The sequence below is a fragment of the Drosophila sechellia genome, chromosome X (assembly GCF_004382195.2).
Source record: "Drosophila sechellia strain sech25 chromosome X, ASM438219v1, whole genome shotgun sequence".
Classification (NCBI taxonomy): domain Eukaryota; kingdom Metazoa; phylum Arthropoda; class Insecta; order Diptera; family Drosophilidae; genus Drosophila; species Drosophila sechellia.
The window spans coordinates 7,745,786-7,766,153 of NC_045954.1; the positions used below are offsets into that span (position 1 = coordinate 7,745,786).

At 30.7% G+C, this 20,368-nt stretch overlaps 1 protein-coding gene across 3 annotated transcripts in view; it reads left to right on the top strand.

Moving 5' to 3' along the window:
• The window catches only part of LOC6620197 (tyramine beta-hydroxylase), a 69,903-nt gene that overhangs the window by 44,375 nt on the left and 5,160 nt on the right, over positions 1-20,368 (top strand). The window lies entirely within an intron of this gene.

Below are 20,368 nucleotides of genomic sequence, written 5' to 3' on the forward strand. Positions count from 1 at the left end.
ACCTCGTTGAGTTTGTTTCTTAAATCCCAATCGATCTGCATTTAAGTTTGGGAATTCTAGGATGTTTCATTTTTTTGCAAATTTTGATGATGGTACCCCTTACAAAAAAAGCGAAAATTTGGCCAAAAATTAATTTCACAAAATCAGCTTAAAAGTGAAAGGGGTTGTTAGTATTGGTTGTAAGGAGTACAAAATGGTACTCCTTTTTGCTCTCTGACCATTTTTAGTCAAGTTATAGCCAAAAAAGCCAATTTGAAATTTCAGTTTTTTGCCAAAAATATTTTCCCAGATTTTTTGTGAAAAAAATATTTGGTATTTTGATCAAAACATTCGAAATAATTACCCAAATATGGAATGTCATACCTCGTTGAGTTTGTTTCTTAAATCCCAATCGATCTGCATTTAAGTTTGGGAATTCTAGGATGTTTCATTTTTTTGCAAATTTTGATGATGGTACCCCTTACAAAAAAAGCGAAAATTTGGCCAAAAATTAATTTCACAAAATCAGCTTAAAAGTGAAAGGGGTTGTTAGTATTGGTTGTAAGGAGTACAAAATGGTACTCCTTTTTGCTCTCTGACCATTTTTAGTCAAGTTATAGCCAAAAAAGCCAATTTGAAATTTCAGTTTTTTGCCAAAAATATTTTCCCAGATTTTTTGTGAAAAAAATATTTGGTATTTTGATCAAAACATTCGAAATAATTACCCAAATATGGAATGTCATACCTCGTTGAGTTTGTTTCTTAAATCCCAATCGATCTGCATTTAAGTTTGGGAATTCTAGGATGTTTCATTTTTTTGCAAATTTTGATGATGGTACCCCTTACAAAAAAAGCGAAAATTTGGCCAAAAATTAATTTCACAAAATCAGCTTAAAAGTGAAAGGGGTTGTTAGTATTGGTTGTAAGGAGTACAAAATGGTACTCCTTTTTGCTCTCTGACCATTTTTAGTCAAGTTATAGCCAAAAAAGCCAATTTGAAATTTCAGTTTTTTGCCAAAAATATTTTCCCAGATTTTTTGTGAAAAAAATATTTGGTATTTTGATCAAAACATTCGAAATAATTACCCAAATATGGAATGTCATACCTCGTTGAGTTTGTTTCTTAAATCCCAATCGATCTGCATTTAAGTTTGGGAATTCTAGGATGTTTCATTTTTTTGCAAATTTTGATGATGGTACCCCTTACAAAAAAAGCGAAAATTTGGCCAAAAATTAATTTCACAAAATCAGCTTAAAAGTGAAAGGGGTTGTTAGTATTGGTTGTAAGGAGTACAAAATGGTACTCCTTTTTGCTCTCTGACCATTTTTAGTCAAGTTATAGCCAAAAAAGCCAATTTGAAATTTCAGTTTTTTGCCAAAAATATTTTCCCAGATTTTTTGTGAAAAAATATTTGGTATTTTGATCAAAACATTCGAAATAATTACCCAAATATGGAATGTCATACCTCGTTGAGTTTGTTTCTTAAATCCCAATCGATCTGCATTTAAGTTTGGGAATTCTAGGATGTTTCATTTTTTTGCAAATTTTGATGATGGTACCCCTTACAAAAAAAGCGAAAATTTGGCCAAAAATTAATTTCACAAAATCAGCTTAAAAGTGAAAGGGGTTGTTAGTATTGGTTGTAAGGAGTACAAAATGGTACTCCTTTTTGCTCTCTGACCATTTTTAGTCAAGTTATAGCCAAAAAAGCCAATTTGAAATTTCAGTTTTTTGCCAAAAATATTTTCCCAGATTTTTTGTGAAAAAAATATTTGGTATTTTGATCAAAACATTCGAAATAATTACCCAAATATGGAATGTCATACCTCGTTGAGTTTGTTTCTTAAATCCCAATCGATCTGCATTTAAGTTTGGGAATTCTAGGATGTTTCATTTTTTTGCAAATTTTGATGATGGTACCCCTTACAAAAAAAGCGAAAATTTGGCCAAAAATTAATTTCACAAAATCAGCTTAAAAGTGAAAGGGGTTGTTAGTATTGGTTGTAAGGAGTACAAAATGGTACTCCTTTTTGCTCTCTGACCATTTTTAGTCAAGTTATAGCCAAAAAAGCCAATTTGAAATTTCAGTTTTTTGCCAAAAATATTTTCCCAGATTTTTTGTGAAAAAAATATTTGGTATTTTGATCAAAACATTCGAAATAATTACCCAAATATGGAATGTCATACCTCGTTGAGTTTGTTTCTTAAATCCCAATCGATCTGCATTAAGTTTGGGAATTCTAGGATGTTTCATTTTTTTGCAAATTTTGATGATGGTACCCCTTACAAAAAAAGCGAAAATTTGGCCAAAAATTAATTTCACAAAATCAGCTTAAAAGTGAAAGGGGTTGTTAGTATTGGTTGTAAGGAGTACAAAATGGTACTCCTTTTTGCTCTCTGACCATTTTTAGTCAAGTTATAGCCAAAAAAGCCAATTTGAAATTTCAGTTTTTTGCCAAAAATATTTTCCCAGATTTTTTGTGAAAAAAATATTTGGTATTTTGATCAAAACATTCGAAATAATTACCCAAATATGGAATGTCATACCTCGTTGAGTTTGTTTCTTAAATCCCAATCGATCTGCATTTAAGTTTGGGAATTCTAGGATGTTTCATTTTTTGCAAATTTTGATGATGGTACCCCTTACAAAAAAAGCGAAAATTTGGCCAAAAATTAATTTCACAAAATCAGCTTAAAAGTGAAAGGGGTTGTTAGTATTGGTTGTAAGGAGTACAAAATGGTACTCCTTTTTGCTCTCTGACCATTTTTAGTCAAGTTATAGCCAAAAAAGCCAATTTGAAATTTCAGTTTTTTGCCAAAAATATTTTCCCAGATTTTTTGTGAAAAAAATATTTGGTATTTTGATCAAAACATTCGAAATAATTACCCAAATATGGAATGTCATACCTCGTTGAGTTTGTTTCTTAAATCCCAATCGATCTGCATTAAGTTTGGGAATTCTAGGATGTTTCATTTTTTTGCAAATTTTGATGATGGTACCCCTTACAAAAAAAGCGAAAATTTGGCCAAAAATTAATTTCACAAAATCAGCTTAAAAGTGAAAGGGGTTGTTAGTATTGGTTGTAAGGAGTACAAAATGGTACTCCTTTTTGCTCTCTGACCATTTTTAGTCAAGTTATAGCCAAAAAAGCCAATTTGAAATTTCAGTTTTTTGCCAAAAATATTTTCCCAGATTTTTTGTGAAAAAAATATTTGGTATTTTGATCAAAACATTCGAAATAATTACCCAAATATGGAATGTCATACCTCGTTGAGTTTGTTTCTTAAATCCCAATCGATCTGCATTAAGTTTGGGAATTCTAGGATGTTTCATTTTTTTGCAAATTTTGATGATGGTACCCCTTACAAAAAAAGCGAAAATTTGGCCAAAAATTAATTTCACAAAATCAGCTTAAAAGTGAAAGGGGTTGTTAGTATTGGTTGTAAGGAGTACAAAATGGTACTCCTTTTTGCTCTCTGACCATTTTTAGTCAAGTTATAGCCAAAAAAGCCAATTTGAAATTTCAGTTTTTTGCCAAAAATATTTTCCCAGATTTTTTGTGAAAAAAATATTTGGTATTTTGATCAAAACATTCGAAATAATTACCCAAATATGGAATGTCATACCTCGTTGAGTTTGTTTCTTAAATCCCAATCGATCTGCATTTAAGTTTGGGAATTCTAGGATGTTTCATTTTTTTGCAAATTTTGATGATGGTACCCCTTACAAAAAAAGCGAAAATTTGGCCAAAAATTAATTTCACAAAATCAGCTTAAAAGTGAAAGGGGTTGTTAGTATTGGTTGTAAGGAGTACAAAATGGTACTCCTTTTTGCTCTCTGACCATTTTTAGTCAAGTTATAGCCAAAAAAGCCAATTTGAAATTTCAGTTTTTTGCCAAAAATATTTTCCCAGATTTTTTGTGAAAAAAATATTTGGTATTTTGATCAAAACATTCGAAATAATTACCCAAATATGGAATGTCATACCTCGTTGAGTTTGTTTCTTAAATCCCAATCGATCTGCATTTAAGTTTGGGAATTCTAGGATGTTTCATTTTTTTGCAAATTTTGATGATGGTACCCCTTACAAAAAAAGCGAAAATTTGGCCAAAAATTAATTTCACAAAATCAGCTTAAAAGTGAAAGGGGTTGTTAGTATTGGTTGTAAGGAGTACAAAATGGTACTCCTTTTTGCTCTCTGACCATTTTTAGTCAAGTTATAGCCAAAAAAGCCAATTTGAAATTTCAGTTTTTTGCCAAAAATATTTTCCCAGATTTTTTGTGAAAAAAATATTTGGTATTTTGATCAAAACATTCGAAATAATTACCCAAATATGGAATGTCATACCTCGTTGAGTTTGTTTCTTAAATCCCAATCGATCTGCATTTAAGTTTGGGAATTCTAGGATGTTTCATTTTTTTGCAAATTTTGATGATGGTACCCCTTACAAAAAAAGCGAAAATTTGGCCAAAAATTAATTTCACAAAATCAGCTTAAAAGTGAAAGGGGTTGTTAGTATTGGTTGTAAGGAGTACAAAATGGTACTCCTTTTTGCTCTTGACCATTTTTAGTCAAGTTATAGCCAAAAAAGCCAATTTGAAATTTCAGTTTTTTGCCAAAAATATTTTCCCAGATTTTTTGTGAAAAAAATATTTGGTATTTTGATCAAAACATTCGAAATAATTACCCAAATATGGAATGTCATACCTCGTTGAGTTTGTTTCTTAAATCCCAATCGATCTGCATTCAAGTTTGGGAATTCTAGGATGTTTCATTTTTTTGCAAATTTTGATGATGGTACCCCTTACAAAAAAAGCGAAAATTTGGCCAAAAATTAATTTCACAAAATCAGCTTAAAAGTGAAAGGGGTTGTTAGTATTGGTTGTAAGGAGTACAAAATGGTACTCCTTTTTGCTCTGTGACCATTTTTAGTCAAGTTATAGCCAAAAAAGCCAATTTGAAATTTCAGTTTTTTGCCAAAAATATTTTCCCAGATTTTTTGTGAAAAAAATATTTGGTATTTTGATCAAAACATTCGAAATAATTACCCAAATATGGAATGTCATACCTCGTTGAGTTTGTTTCTTAAATCCCAATCGATCTGCATTCAAGTTTGGGAATTCTAGGATGTTTCATTTTTTTGCAAATTTTGATGATGGTACCCCTTACAAAAAAAGCGAAAATTTGGCCAAAAATTAATTTCACAAAATCAGCTTAAAAGTGAAAGGGGTTGTTAGTATTGGTTGTAAGGAGTACAAAATGGTACTCCTTTTTGCTCTGTGACCATTTTTAGTCAAGTTATAGCCAAAAAAGCCAATTTGAAAATTCAGTTTTTTGCCAAAAATATTTTCCCAGATTTTTTGTGAAAAAAATATTTGGTATTTTGATCAAAACATTCGAAATAATTACCCAAATATGGAATGTCATACCTCGTTGAGTTTGTTTCTTAAATCCCAATCGATCTGCATTCAAGTTTGGGAATTCTAGGATGTTTCATTTTTTTGCAAATTTTGATGATGGTACCCCTTACAAAAAAAGCGAAAATTTGGCCAAAAATTAATTTCACAAAATCAGCTTAAAAGTGAAAGGGGTTGTTAGTATTGGTTGTAAGGAGTACAAAATGGTACTCCTTTTTGCTCTGTGACCATTTTTAGTCAAGTTATAGCCAAAAAAGCCAATTTGAAATTTCAGTTTTTTGCCAAAAATATTTTCCCAGATTTTTTGTGAAAAAAATATTTGGTATTTTGATCAAAACATTCGAAATAATTACCCAAATATGGAATGTCATACCTCGTTGAGTTTGTTTCTTAAATCCCAATCGATCTGCATTCAAGTTTGGGAATTCTAGGATGTTTCATTTTTTTGCAAATTTTGATGATGGTACCCCTTACAAAAAAAGCGAAAATTTGGCCAAAAATTAATTTCACAAAATCAGCTTAAAAGTGAAAGGGGTTGTTAGTATTGGTTGTAAGGAGTACAAAATGGTACTCCTTTTTGCTCTGTGACCATTTTTAGTCAAGTTATAGCCAAAAAAGCCAATTTGAAAATTCAGTTTTTTGCCAAAAATATTTTCCCAGATTTTTTGTGAAAAAAATATTTGGTATTTTGATCAAAACATTCGAAATAATTACCCAAATATGGAATGTCATACCTCGTTGAGTTTGTTTCTTAAATCCCAATCGATCTGCATTCAAGTTTGGGAATTCTAGGATGTTTCATTTTTTTGCAAATTTTGATGATGGTACCCCTTACAAAAAAAGCGAAAATTTGGCCAAAAATTAATTTCACAAAATCAGCTTAAAAGTGAAAGGGGTTGTTAGTATTGGTTGTAAGGAGTACAAAATGGTACTCCTTTTTGCTCTGTGACCATTTTTAGTCAAGTTATAGCCAAAAAAGCCAATTTGAAATTCAGTTTTTTGCCAAAAATATTTTCCCAGATTTTTTGTGAAAAAAATATTTGGTATTTTGATCAAAACATTCGAAATAATTACCCAAATATGGAATGTCATACCTCGTTGAGTTTGTTTCTTAAATCCCAATCGATCTGCATTCAAGTTTGGGAATTCTAGGATGTTTCATTTTTTTGCAAATTTTGATGATGGTACCCCTTACAAAAAAAGCGAAAATTTGGCCAAAAATTAATTTCACAAAATCAGCTTAAAAGTGAAAGGGGTTGTTAGTATTGGTTGTAAGGAGTACAAAATGGTACTCCTTTTTGCTCTGTGACCATTTTTAGTCAAGTTATAGCCAAAAAAGCCAATTTGAAATTCAGTTTTTTGCCAAAAATATTTTCCCAGATTTTTTGTGAAAAAAATATTTGGTATTTTGATCAAAACATTCGAAATAATTACCCAAATATGGAATGTCATACCTCGTTGAGTTTGTTTCTTAAATCCCAATCGATCTGCATTCAAGTTTGGGAATTCTAGGATGTTTCATTTTTTTGCAAATTTTGATGATGGTACCCTTACAAAAAAAGCGAAAATTTGGCCAAAAATTAATTTCACAAAATCAGCTTAAAAGTGAAAGGGGTTGTTAGTATTGGTTGTAAGGAGTACAAAATGGTACTCCTTTTTGCTCTGTGACCATTTTTAGTCAAGTTATAGCCAAAAAAGCCAATTTGAAAATTCAGTTTTTTGCCAAAAATATTTTCCCAGATTTTTTGTGAAAAAAATATTTGGTATTTTGATCAAAACATTCGAAATAATTACCCAAATATGGAATGTCATACCTCGTTGAGTTTGTTTCTTAAATCCCAATCGATCTGCATTCAAGTTTGGGAATTCTAGGATGTTTCATTTTTTTGCAAATTTTGATGATGGTACCCCTTACAAAAAAAGCGAAAATTTGGCCAAAAATTAATTTCACAAAATCAGCTTAAAAGTGAAAGGGGTTGTTAGTATTGGTTGTAAGGAGTACAAAATGGTACTCCTTTTTGCTCTGTGACCATTTTTAGTCAAGTTATAGCCAAAAAAGCCAATTTGAAAATTCAGTTTTTTGCCAAAAATATTTTCCCAGATTTTTTGTGAAAAAAATATTTGGTATTTTGATCAAAACATTCGAAATAATTACCCAAATATGGAATGTCATACCTCGTTGAGTTTGTTTCTTAAATCCCAATCGATCTGCATTCAAGTTTGGGAATTCTAGGATGTTTCATTTTTTTGCAAATTTTGATGATGGTACCCCTTACAAAAAAAGCGAAAATTTGGCCAAAAATTAATTTCACAAAATCAGCTTAAAAGTGAAAGGGGTTGTTAGTATTGGTTGTAAGGAGTACAAAATGGTACTCCTTTTTGCTCTGTGACCATTTTTAGTCAAGTTATAGCCAAAAAAGCCAATTTGAAAATTCAGTTTTTTGCCAAAAATATTTTCCCAGATTTTTTGTGAAAAAAATATTTGGTATTTTGATCAAAACATTCGAAATAATTACCCAAATATGGAATGTCATACCTCGTTGAGTTTGTTTCTTAAATCCCAATCGATCTGCATTCAAGTTTGGGAATTCTAGGATGTTTCATTTTTTTGCAAATTTTGATGATGGTACCCCTTACAAAAAAAGCGAAAATTTGGCCAAAAATTAATTTCACAAAATCAGCTTAAAAGTGAAAGGGGTTGTTAGTATTGGTTGTAAGGAGTACAAAATGGTACTCCTTTTTGCTCTGTGACCATTTTTAGTCAAGTTATAGCCAAAAAAGCCAATTTGAAATTCAGTTTTTTGCCAAAAATATTTTCCCAGATTTTTTGTGAAAAAAATATTTGGTATTTTGATCAAAACATTCGAAATAATTACCCAAATATGGAATGTCATACCTCGTTGAGTTTGTTTCTTAAATCCCAATCGATCTGCATTCAAGTTTGGGAATTCTAGGATGTTTCATTTTTTTGCAAATTTTGATGATGGTACCCCTTACAAAAAAAGCGAAAATTTGGCCAAAAATTAATTTCACAAAATCAGCTTAAAAGTGAAAGGGGTTGTTAGTATTGGTTGTAAGGAGTACAAAATGGTACTCCTTTTTGCTCTGTGACCATTTTTAGTCAAGTTATAGCCAAAAAAGCCAATTTGAAATTCAGTTTTTTGCCAAAAATATTTTCCCAGATTTTTTGTGAAAAAAATATTTGGTATTTTGATCAAAACATTCGAAATAATTACCCAAATATGGAATGTCATACCTCGTTGAGTTTGTTTCTTAAATCCCAATCGATCTGCATTCAAGTTTGGGAATTCTAGGATGTTTCATTTTTTTGCAAATTTTGATGATGGTACCCCTTACAAAAAAAGCGAAAATTTGGCCAAAAATTAATTTCACAAAATCAGCTTAAAAGTGAAAGGGGTTGTTAGTATTGGTTGTAAGGAGTACAAAATGGTACTCCTTTTTGCTCTGTGACCATTTTTAGTCAAGTTATAGCCAAAAAAGCCAATTTGAAATTCAGTTTTTTGCCAAAAATATTTTCCCAGATTTTTTGTGAAAAAAATATTTGGTATTTTGATCAAAACATTCGAAATAATTACCCAAATATGGAATGTCATACCTCGTTGAGTTTGTTTCTTAAATCCCAATCGATCTGCATTCAAGTTTGGGAATTCTAGGATGTTTCATTTTTTTGCAAATTTTGATGATGGTACCCCTTACAAAAAAAGCGAAAATTTGGCCAAAAATTAATTTCACAAAATCAGCTTAAAAGTGAAAGGGGTTGTTAGTATTGGTTGTAAGGAGTACAAAATGGTACTCCTTTTTGCTCTGTGACCATTTTTAGTCAAGTTATAGCCAAAAAAGCCAATTTGAAAATTCAGTTTTTTGCCAAAAATATTTTCCCAGATTTTTTGTGAAAAAAATATTTGGTATTTTGATCAAAACATTCGAAATAATTACCCAAATATGGAATGTCATACCTCGTTGAGTTTGTTTCTTAAATCCCAATCGATCTGCATTCAAGTTTGGGAATTCTAGGATGTTTCATTTTTTTGCAAATTTTGATGATGGTACCCCTTACAAAAAAAGCGAAAATTTGGCCAAAAATTAATTTCACAAAATCAGCTTAAAAGTGAAAGGGGTTGTTAGTATTGGTTGTAAGGAGTACAAAATGGTACTCCTTTTTGCTCTGTGACCATTTTTAGTCAAGTTATAGCCAAAAAAGCCAATTTGAAAATTCAGTTTTTTGCCAAAAATATTTTCCCAGATTTTTTGTGAAAAAAATATTTGGTATTTTGATCAAAACATTCGAAATAATTACCCAAATATGGAATGTCATACCTCGTTGAGTTTGTTTCTTAAATCCCAATCGATCTGCATTCAAGTTTGGGAATTCTAGGATGTTTCATTTTTTTGCAAATTTTGATGATGGTACCCTTACAAAAAAAGCGAAAATTTGGCCAAAAATTAATTTCACAAAATCAGCTTAAAAGTGAAAGGGGTTGTTAGTATTGGTTGTAAGGAGTACAAAATGGTACTCCTTTTTGCTCTGTGACCATTTTTAGTCAAGTTATAGCCAAAAAAGCCAATTTGAAAATTCAGTTTTTTGCCAAAAATATTTTCCCAGATTTTTTGTGAAAAAAATATTTGGTATTTTGATCAAAACATTCGAAATAATTACCCAAATATGGAATGTCATACCTCGTTGAGTTTGTTTCTTAAATCCCAATCGATCTGCATTCAAGTTTGGGAATTCTAGGATGTTTCATTTTTTTGCAAATTTTGATGATGGTACCCCTTACAAAAAAAGCGAAAATTTGGCCAAAAATTAATTTCACAAAATCAGCTTAAAAGTGAAAGGGGTTGTTAGTATTGGTTGTAAGGAGTACAAAATGGTACTCCTTTTTGCTCTGTGACCATTTTTAGTCAAGTTATAGCCAAAAAAGCCAATTTGAAATTCAGTTTTTTGCCAAAAATATTTTCCCAGATTTTTTGTGAAAAAAATATTTGGTATTTTGATCAAAACATTCGAAATAATTACCCAAATATGGAATGTCATACCTCGTTGAGTTTGTTTCTTAAATCCCAATCGATCTGCATTCAAGTTTGGGAATTCTAGGATGTTTCATTTTTTTGCAAATTTTGATGATGGTACCCCTTACAAAAAAAGCGAAAATTTGGCCAAAAATTAATTTCACAAAATCAGCTTAAAAGTGAAAGGGGTTGTTAGTATTGGTTGTAAGGAGTACAAAATGGTACTCCTTTTTGCTCTGTGACCATTTTTAGTCAAGTTATAGCCAAAAAAGCCAATTTGAAAATTCAGTTTTTTGCCAAAAATATTTTCCCAGATTTTTTGTGAAAAAAATATTTGGTATTTTGATCAAAACATTCGAAATAATTACCCAAATATGGAATGTCATACCTCGTTGAGTTTGTTTCTTAAATCCCAATCGATCTGCATTCAAGTTTGGGAATTCTAGGATGTTTCATTTTTTTGCAAATTTTGATGATGGTACCCCTTACAAAAAAAGCGAAAATTTGGCCAAAAATTAATTTCACAAAATCAGCTTAAAAGTGAAAGGGGTTGTTAGTATTGGTTGTAAGGAGTACAAAATGGTACTCCTTTTTGCTCTGTGACCATTTTTAGTCAAGTTATAGCCAAAAAAGCCAATTTGAAATTCAGTTTTTTGCCAAAAATATTTTCCCAGATTTTTTGTGAAAAAAATATTTGGTATTTTGATCAAAACATTCGAAATAATTACCCAAATATGGAATGTCATACCTCGTTGAGTTTGTTTCTTAAATCCCAATCGATCTGCATTCAAGTTTGGGAATTCTAGGATGTTTCATTTTTTTGCAAATTTTGATGATGGTACCCCTTACAAAAAAAGCGAAAATTTGGCCAAAAATTAATTTCACAAAATCAGCTTAAAAGTGAAAGGGGTTGTTAGTATTGGTTGTAAGGAGTACAAAATGGTACTCCTTTTTGCTCTGTGACCATTTTTAGTCAAGTTATAGCCAAAAAAGCCAATTTGAAAATTCAGTTTTTTGCCAAAAATATTTTCCCAGATTTTTTGTGAAAAAAATATTTGGTATTTTGATCAAAACATTCGAAATAATTACCCAAATATGGAATGTCATACCTCGTTGAGTTTGTTTCTTAAATCCCAATCGATCTGCATTCAAGTTTGGGAATTCTAGGATGTTTCATTTTTTTGCAAATTTTGATGATGGTACCCCTTACAAAAAAAGCGAAAATTTGGCCAAAAATTAATTTCACAAAATCAGCTTAAAAGTGAAAGGGGTTGTTAGTATTGGTTGTAAGGAGTACAAAATGGTACTCCTTTTTGCTCTGTGACCATTTTTAGTCAAGTTATAGCCAAAAAAGCCAATTTGAAAATTCAGTTTTTTGCCAAAAATATTTTCCCAGATTTTTTGTGAAAAAAATATTTGGTATTTTGATCAAAACATTCGAAATAATTACCCAAATATGGAATGTCATACCTCGTTGAGTTTGTTTCTTAAATCCCAATCGATCTGCATTCAAGTTTGGGAATTCTAGGATGTTTCATTTTTTTGCAAATTTTGATGATGGTACCCCTTACAAAAAAAGCGAAAATTTGGCCAAAAATTAATTTCACAAAATCAGCTTAAAAGTGAAAGGGGTTGTTAGTATTGGTTGTAAGGAGTACAAAATGGTACTCCTTTTTGCTCTGTGACCATTTTTAGTCAAGTTATAGCCAAAAAAGCCAATTTGAAAATTCAGTTTTTTGCCAAAAATATTTTCCCAGATTTTTTGTGAAAAAAATATTTGGTATTTTGATCAAAACATTCGAAATAATTACCCAAATATGGAATGTCATACCTCGTTGAGTTTGTTTCTTAAATCCCAATCGATCTGCATTCAAGTTTGGGAATTCTAGGATGTTTCATTTTTTTGCAAATTTTGATGATGGTACCCCTTACAAAAAAAGCGAAAATTTGGCCAAAAATTAATTTCACAAAATCAGCTTAAAAGTGAAAGGGGTTGTTAGTATTGGTTGTAAGGAGTACAAAATGGTACTCCTTTTTGCTCTGTGACCATTTTTAGTCAAGTTATAGCCAAAAAGCCAATTTGAAATTCAGTTTTTTGCCAAAAATATTTTCCCAGATTTTTTGTGAAAAAAATATTTGGTATTTTGATCAAAACATTCGAAATAATTACCCAAATATGGAATGTCATACCTCGTTGAGTTTGTTTCTTAAATCCCAATCGATCTGCATTCAAGTTTGGGAATTCTAGGATGTTTCATTTTTTTGCAAATTTTGATGATGGTACCCCTTACAAAAAAAGCGAAAATTTGGCCAAAAATTAATTTCACAAAATCAGCTTAAAAGTGAAAGGGGTTGTTAGTATTGGTTGTAAGGAGTACAAAATGGTACTCCTTTTTGCTCTGTGACCATTTTTAGTCAAGTTATAGCCAAAAAAGCCAATTTGAAATTCAGTTTTTTGCCAAAAATATTTTCCCAGATTTTTTGTGAAAAAAATATTTGGTATTTTGATCAAAACATTCGAAATAATTACCCAAATATGGAATGTCATACCTCGTTGAGTTTGTTTCTTAAATCCCAATCGATCTGCATTCAAGTTTGGGAATTCTAGGATGTTTCATTTTTTTGCAAATTTTGATGATGGTACCCCTTACAAAAAAAGCGAAAATTTGGCCAAAAATTAATTTCACAAAATCAGCTTAAAAGTGAAAGGGGTTGTTAGTATTGGTTGTAAGGAGTACAAAATGGTACTCCTTTTTGCTCTGTGACCATTTTTAGTCAAGTTCTAGCCAAAAAAGCCAATTTGAAATTTCAGTTTTTTGCCAAAAATATTTTCCCAGATTTTTTGTGAAAAAAATATTTGGTATTTTGATCAAAACATTCGAAATAATTACCCAAATATGGAATGTCATACCTCGTTGAGTTTGTTTCTTAAATCCCAATCGATCTGCATTCAAGTTTGGGAATTCTAGGATGTTTCATTTTTTTGCAAATTTTGATGATGGTACCCCTTACAAAAAAAGCGAAAATTTGGCCAAAAATTAATTTCACAAAATCAGCTTAAAAGTGAAAGGGGTTGTTAGTATTGGTTGTAAGGAGTACAAAATGGTACTCCTTTTTGCTCTGTGACCATTTTTAGTCAAGTTATAGCCAAAAAAGCCAATTTGAAATTTCAGTTTTTTGCCAAAAATATTTTCCCAGATTTTTTGTGAAAAAAATATTTGGTATTTTGATCAAAACATTCGAAATAATTACCCAAATATGGAATGTCATACCTCGTTGAGTTTGTTTCTTAAATCCCAATCGATCTGCATTCAAGTTTGGGAATTCTAGGATGTTTCATTTTTTTGCAAATTTTGATGATGGTACCCCTTACAAAAAAAGCGAAAATTTGGCCAAAAATTAATTTCACAAAATCAGCTTAAAAGTGAAAGGGGTTGTTAGTATTGGTTGTAAGGAGTACAAAATGGTACTCCTTTTTGCTCTGTGACCATTTTTAGTCAAGTTATAGCCAAAAAAGCCAATTTGAAATTTCAGTTTTTTGCCAAAAATATTTTCCCAGATTTTTTGTGAAAAAAATATTTGGTATTTTGATCAAAACATTCGAAATAATTACCCAAATATGGAATGTCATACCTCGTTGAGTTTGTTTCTTAAATCCCAATCGATCTGCATTCAAGTTTGGGAATTCTAGGATGTTTCATTTTTTTGCAAATTTTGATGATGGTACCCCTTACAAAAAAAGCGAAAATTTGGCCAAAAATTAATTTCACAAAATCAGCTTAAAAGTGAAAGGGGTTGTTAGTATTGGTTGTAAGGAGTACAAAATGGTACTCCTTTTTGCTCTGTGACCATTTTTAGTCAAGTTTAGCCAAAAAAGCCAATTTGAAATTTCAGTTTTTTGCCAAAAATATTTTCCCAGATTTTTTGTGAAAAAAATATTTGGTATTTTGATCAAAACATTCGAAATAATTACCCAAATATGGAATGTCATACCTCGTTGAGTTTGTTTCTTAAATCCCAATCGATCTGCATTCAAGTTTGGGAATTCTAGGATGTTTCATTTTTTTGCAAATTTTGATGATGGTACCCCTTACAAAAAAAGCGAAAATTTGGCCAAAAATTAATTTCACAAAATCAGCTTAAAAGTGAAAGGGGTTGTTAGTATTGGTTGTAAGGAGTACAAAATGGTACTCCTTTTTGCTCTGTGACCATTTTTAGTCAAGTTATAGCCAAAAAAGCCAATTTGAAATTTCAGTTTTTTGCCAAAAATATTTTCCCAGATTTTTTGTGAAAAAAATATTTGGTATTTTGATCAAAACATTCGAAATAATTACCCAAATATGGAATGTCATACCTCGTTGAGTTTGTTTCTTAAATCCCAATCGATCTGCATTCAAGTTTGGGAATTCTAGGATGTTTCATTTTTTTGCAAATTTTGATGATGGTACCCCTTACAAAAAAAGCGAAAATTTGGCCAAAAATTAATTTCACAAAATCAGCTTAAAAGTGAAAGGGGTTGTTAGTATTGGTTGTAAGGAGTACAAAATGGTACTCCTTTTTGCTCTGTGACCATTTTTAGTCAAGTTATAGCCAAAAAAGCCAATTTGAAATTTCAGTTTTTTGCCAAAAATATTTTCCCAGATTTTTTGTGAAAAAAATATTTGGTATTTTGATCAAAACATTCGAAATAATTACCCAAATATGGAATGTCATACCTCGTTGAGTTTGTTTCTTAAATCCCAATCGATCTGCATTCAAGTTTGGGAATTCTAGGATGTTTCATTTTTTTGCAAATTTTGATGATGGTACCCCTTACAAAAAAAGCGAAAATTTGGCCAAAAATTAATTTCACAAAATCAGCTTAAAAGTGAAAGGGGTTGTTAGTATTGGTTGTAAGGAGTACAAAATGGTACTCCTTTTTGCTCTGTGACCATTTTTAGTCAAGTTCTAGCCAAAAAAGCCAATTTGAAATTTCAGTTTTTTGCCAAAAATATTTTCCCAGATTTTTTGTGAAAAAAATATTTGGTATTTTGATCAAAACATTCGAAATAATTACCCAAATATGGAATGTCATACCTCGTTGAGTTTGTTTCTTAAATCCCAATCGATCTGCATTCAAGTTTGGGAATTCTAGGATGTTTCATTTTTTTGCAAATTTTGATGATGGTACCCCTTACAAAAAAAGCGAAAATTTGGCCAAAAATTAATTTCACAAAATCAGCTTAAAAGTGAAAGGGGTTGTTAGTATTGGTTGTAAGGAGTACAAAATGGTACTCCTTTTTGCTCTGTGACCATTTTTAGTCAAGTTTAGCCAAAAAAGCCAATTTGAAATTTCAGTTTTTTGCCAAAAATATTTTCCCAGATTTTTTGTGAAAAAAATATTTGGTATTTTGATCAAAACATTCGAAATAATTACCCAAATATGGAATGTCATACCTCGTTGAGTTTGTTTCTTAAATCCCAATCGATCTGCATTCAAGTTTGGGAATTCTAGGATGTTTCATTTTTTTGCAAATTTTGATGATGGTACCCCTTACAAAAAAAGCGAAAATTTGGCCAAAAATTAATTTCACAAAATCAGCTTAAAAGTGAAAGGGGTTGTTAGTATTGGTTGTAAGGAGTACAAAATGGTACTCCTTTTTGCTCTGTGACCATTTTTAGTCAAGTTCTAGCCAAAAAAGCCAATTTGAAATTTCAGTTTTTTGCCAAAAATATTTTCCCAGATTTTTTGTGAAAAAAATATTTGGTATTTTGATCAAAACATTCGAAATAATTACCCAAATATGGAATGTCATACCTCGTTGAGTTTGTTTCTTAAATCCCAATCGATCTGCATTCAAGTTTGGGAATTCTAGGATGTTTCATTTTTTTGCAAATTTTGATGATGGTACCCCTTACAAAAAAAGCGAAAATTTGGCCAAAAATTAATTTCACAAAATCAGCTTAAAAGTGAAAGGGGTTGTTAGTATTGGTTGTAAGGAGTACAAAATGGTACTCCTTTTTGCTCTGTGACCATTTTTAGTCAAGTTTAGCCAAAAAAGCCAATTTGAAATTTCAGTTTTTTGCCAAAAATATTTTCCCAGATTTTTTGTGAAAAAAATATTTGGTATTTTGATCAAAACATTCGAAATAATTACCCAAATATGGAATGTCATACCTCGTTGAGTTTGTTTCTTAAATCCCAATCGATCTGCATTCAAGTTTGGGAATTCTAGGATGTTTCATTTTTTTGCAAATTTTGATGATGGTACCCCTTACAAAAAAAGCGAAAATTTGGCCAAAAATTAATTTCACAAAATCAGCTTAAAAGTGAAAGGGGTTGTTAGTATTGGTTGTAAGGAGTACAAAATGGTACTCCTTTTTGCTCTGTGACCATTTTTAGTCAAGTTATAGCCAAAAAAGCCAATTTGAAATTTCAGTTTTTTGCCAAAAATATTTTCCCAGATTTTTTGTGAAAAAAATATTTGGTATTTTGATCAAAACATTCGAAATAATTACCCAAATATGGAATGTCATACCTCGTTGAGTTTGTTTCTTAAATCCCAATCGATCTGCATTCAAGTTTGGGAATTCTAGGATGTTTCATTTTTTTGCAAATTTTGATGATGGTACCCCTTACAAAAAAAGCGAAAATTTGGCCAAAAATTAATTTCACAAAATCAGCTTAAAAGTGAAAGGGGTTGTTAGTATTGGTTGTAAGGAGTACAAAATGGTACTCCTTTTTGCTCTGTGACCATTTTTAGTCAAGTTATAGCCAAAAAAGCCAATTTGAAATTTCAGTTTTTTGCCAAAAATATTTTCCCAGATTTTTTGTGAAAAAAATATTTGGTATTTTGATCAAAACATTCGAAATAATTACCCAAATATGGAATGTCATACCTCGTTGAGTTTGTTTCTTAAATCCCAATCGATCTGCATTCAAGTTTGGGAATTCTAGGATGTTTCATTTTTTTGCAAATTTTGATGATGGTACCCCTTACAAAAAAAGCGAAAATTTGGCCAAAAATTAATTTCACAAAATCAGCTTAAAAGTGAAAGGGGTTGTTAGTATTGGTTGTAAGGAGTACAAAATGGTACTCCTTTTTGCTCTGTGACCATTTTTAGTCAAGTTTAGCCAAAAAAGCCAATTTGAAATTTCAGTTTTTTGCCAAAAATATTTTCCCAGATTTTTTGTGAAAAAAATATTTGGTATTTTGATCAAAACATTCGAAATAATTACCCAAATATGGAATGTCATACCTCGTTGAGTTTGTTTCTTAAATCCCAATCGATCTGCATTCAAGTTTGGGAATTCTAGGATGTTTCATTTTTTTGCAAATTTTGATGATGGTACCCCTTACAAAAAAAGCGAAAATTTGGCCAAAAATTAATTTCACAAAATCAGCTTAAAAGTGAAAGGGGTTGTTAGTATTGGTTGTAAGGAGTACAAAATGGTACTCCTTTTTGCTCTGTGACCATTTTTAGTCAAGTTATAGCCAAAAAAGCCAATTTGAAATTCAGTTTTTTGCCAAAAATATTTTCCCAGATTTTTTGTGAAAAAAATATTTGGTATTTTGATCAAAACATTCGAAATAATTACCCAAATATGGAATGTCATACCTCGTTGAGTTTGTTTCTTAAATCCCAATCGATCTGCATTCAAGTTTGGAATTCTAGGATGTTTCATTTTTTGCAAATTTTGATGATGGTACCCCTTACAAAAAAAGCGAAAATTTGGCCAAAAATTAATTTCACAAAATCAGCTTAAAAGTGAAAGGGTTGTTAGTATTGGTTGTAAGGAGTACAAAATGGTACTCCTTTTGCTCTGTACCATTTTTAGTCAAGTTCTAGCCAAAAAAGCCAATTTGAAATTTCAGTTTTTTGCCAAAAATATTTTCCCAGATTTTTTGTGAAAAAAATATTTGGTATTTTGATCAAACATTCGAAATAATTACCCAAATATGGAATGTCATACCTCGTTGAGTTTGTTTCTTAAATCCCAATCGATCTGCATTCAAGTTTGGGAATTCTAGGATGTTTCATTTTTTTGCAAATTTTGATGATGGTACCCCTTACAAAAAAAGCGAAAATTTGGCCAAAAATTAATTTCACAAAATCAGCTTAAAAGTGAAAGGGTTGTTAGTATTGGTTGTAAGGAGTACAAAATGGTACTCCTTTTTGCTCTGTGACCATTTTTAGTCAAGTTATAGCCAAAAAAGCCAATTTGAAAATTCAGTTTTTTGCCAAAAATATTTTCCCAGATTTTTTGTGAAAAAAGCGAAAATTTGGCCAAAAATTAATTTCACCAAAATCAGCTTAAAAGTGAAAGGGTTGTTAGTATTGTTGTAAGGAGTACAAAATGGTACTCCTTTTTGCTCTGTAACCATTTTTAGTCAAGTTCTAGCCAAAAAGACAATTGAAATTCAGTTTTTTGCCAAAAATATTTTCCCAGATTTTTGTGAAAAAAATATTTGGTATTTTGATCACAACATTCGAAATAATTACCCAAATATGGAATGTCATACCTCGTTGAGTTTGTTTCTTAAATCCCAATCAATCTGCATTCAAGTTTGGGAATTCTAGGATGTTTCATTTTTTTGCAAATTTGATGATGGTACCCCTACAAAAAAGCGAAAATTTGGCCAAAAATTAATTTCACAAAATCAGCTTAAAAGTGAAAGGGTTTTAGTATTGGTTGTAAGGAGTACAAAATGTACTCCTTTTTCTCTGTGACCATTTTTAGTCAATTATAGCCAAAAAAGCCAATTTGAAAATTCAGTTTTTTGCCAAAATATTTTCCCAGATTTTTTGTGAAAAAAATATTTGTATTTTGATCAAAACATTCGAAATAATTACCCAAATATGGAATTCATACCTCGTTGAGTTTGTTTCTTAAATCCCAATCGATCTGCATTCAAGTTTTGAATTCTAGGATGTTTCATTTTTTTGCAAATTACAAAAAAAGCGAAAATTTGGCCAAAAATTAATTTCACAAAATCAGCTTAAAAGTGAAAGGGGTTTAGTATTGGTTGTAGAGTACAAAATGTACTCCTTTTTGCTCTGTACCATTTTTAGTCAAGTTATAGCCAAAAAGCCAATTTGAAATTCAGTTTTTTGCCAAAAATATTTTCCCAGATTTTTGTGAAAAAAATATTTGTATTTGATCAAAACATTCGAAATAATTACCCAAATATGGAATGTCATACCTCGTTGAGTTTGTTTCTTAAATCCCAATCGATCTGCATTCAAGTTTGGGAATTCTAGGATGTTTCATTTTTTTGCAAATTTTGATGATGGTACCCCTTACAAGAAAAGCGAAAATTGGCCAAAATTAATTTCACAAAATCAGCTTAAAAGTGAAAGGGTTGTTAGTATTGGTTGTAAGAGTACAAAATGGTACTCCTTTTTGCTCTGTGACCATTTTAGTCAAGTTATAGCCAAAAAAGCCAATTTGAAAATTCAGTTTTTGCCAAAATATTTTCCCAGATTTTTGTGAAAAAAATATTTGGGTATTTTGATCAAAACATTCGAAATAATTACCCAAATATGGAATGTCATACCTCGTTGAGTTTTTCTTAAATCCCAATCATCTGCATTCAAGTTTGGAATTCTAGGATGTTTCATTTTTTGCAAATTTTGATGATGGTACCCCTTACAAAAAAGCGAAAATTTGGCCAAAAATTAATTTACAAAATCAGCTTAAAAGTGAAAGGTTGTTAGTATTGGTTGTAAGAGTACAAAATGGTACTCCTTTTTGCTCTGTGACCATTTTAGTCAAGTTATAGCCAAAAAGCCAATTTGAAATTCAGTTTTTTGCCAAAAATATTTTCCAGATTTTTTGTGAAAAAAATATTTGGTATTTTGATCAAAAACATTCGAAATAATTACCCAAATATGGAATGTCATACCTCGTTGAGTTTGTTTCTTAAATCCCAATCGATCTGCATTCAAGTTTGGGA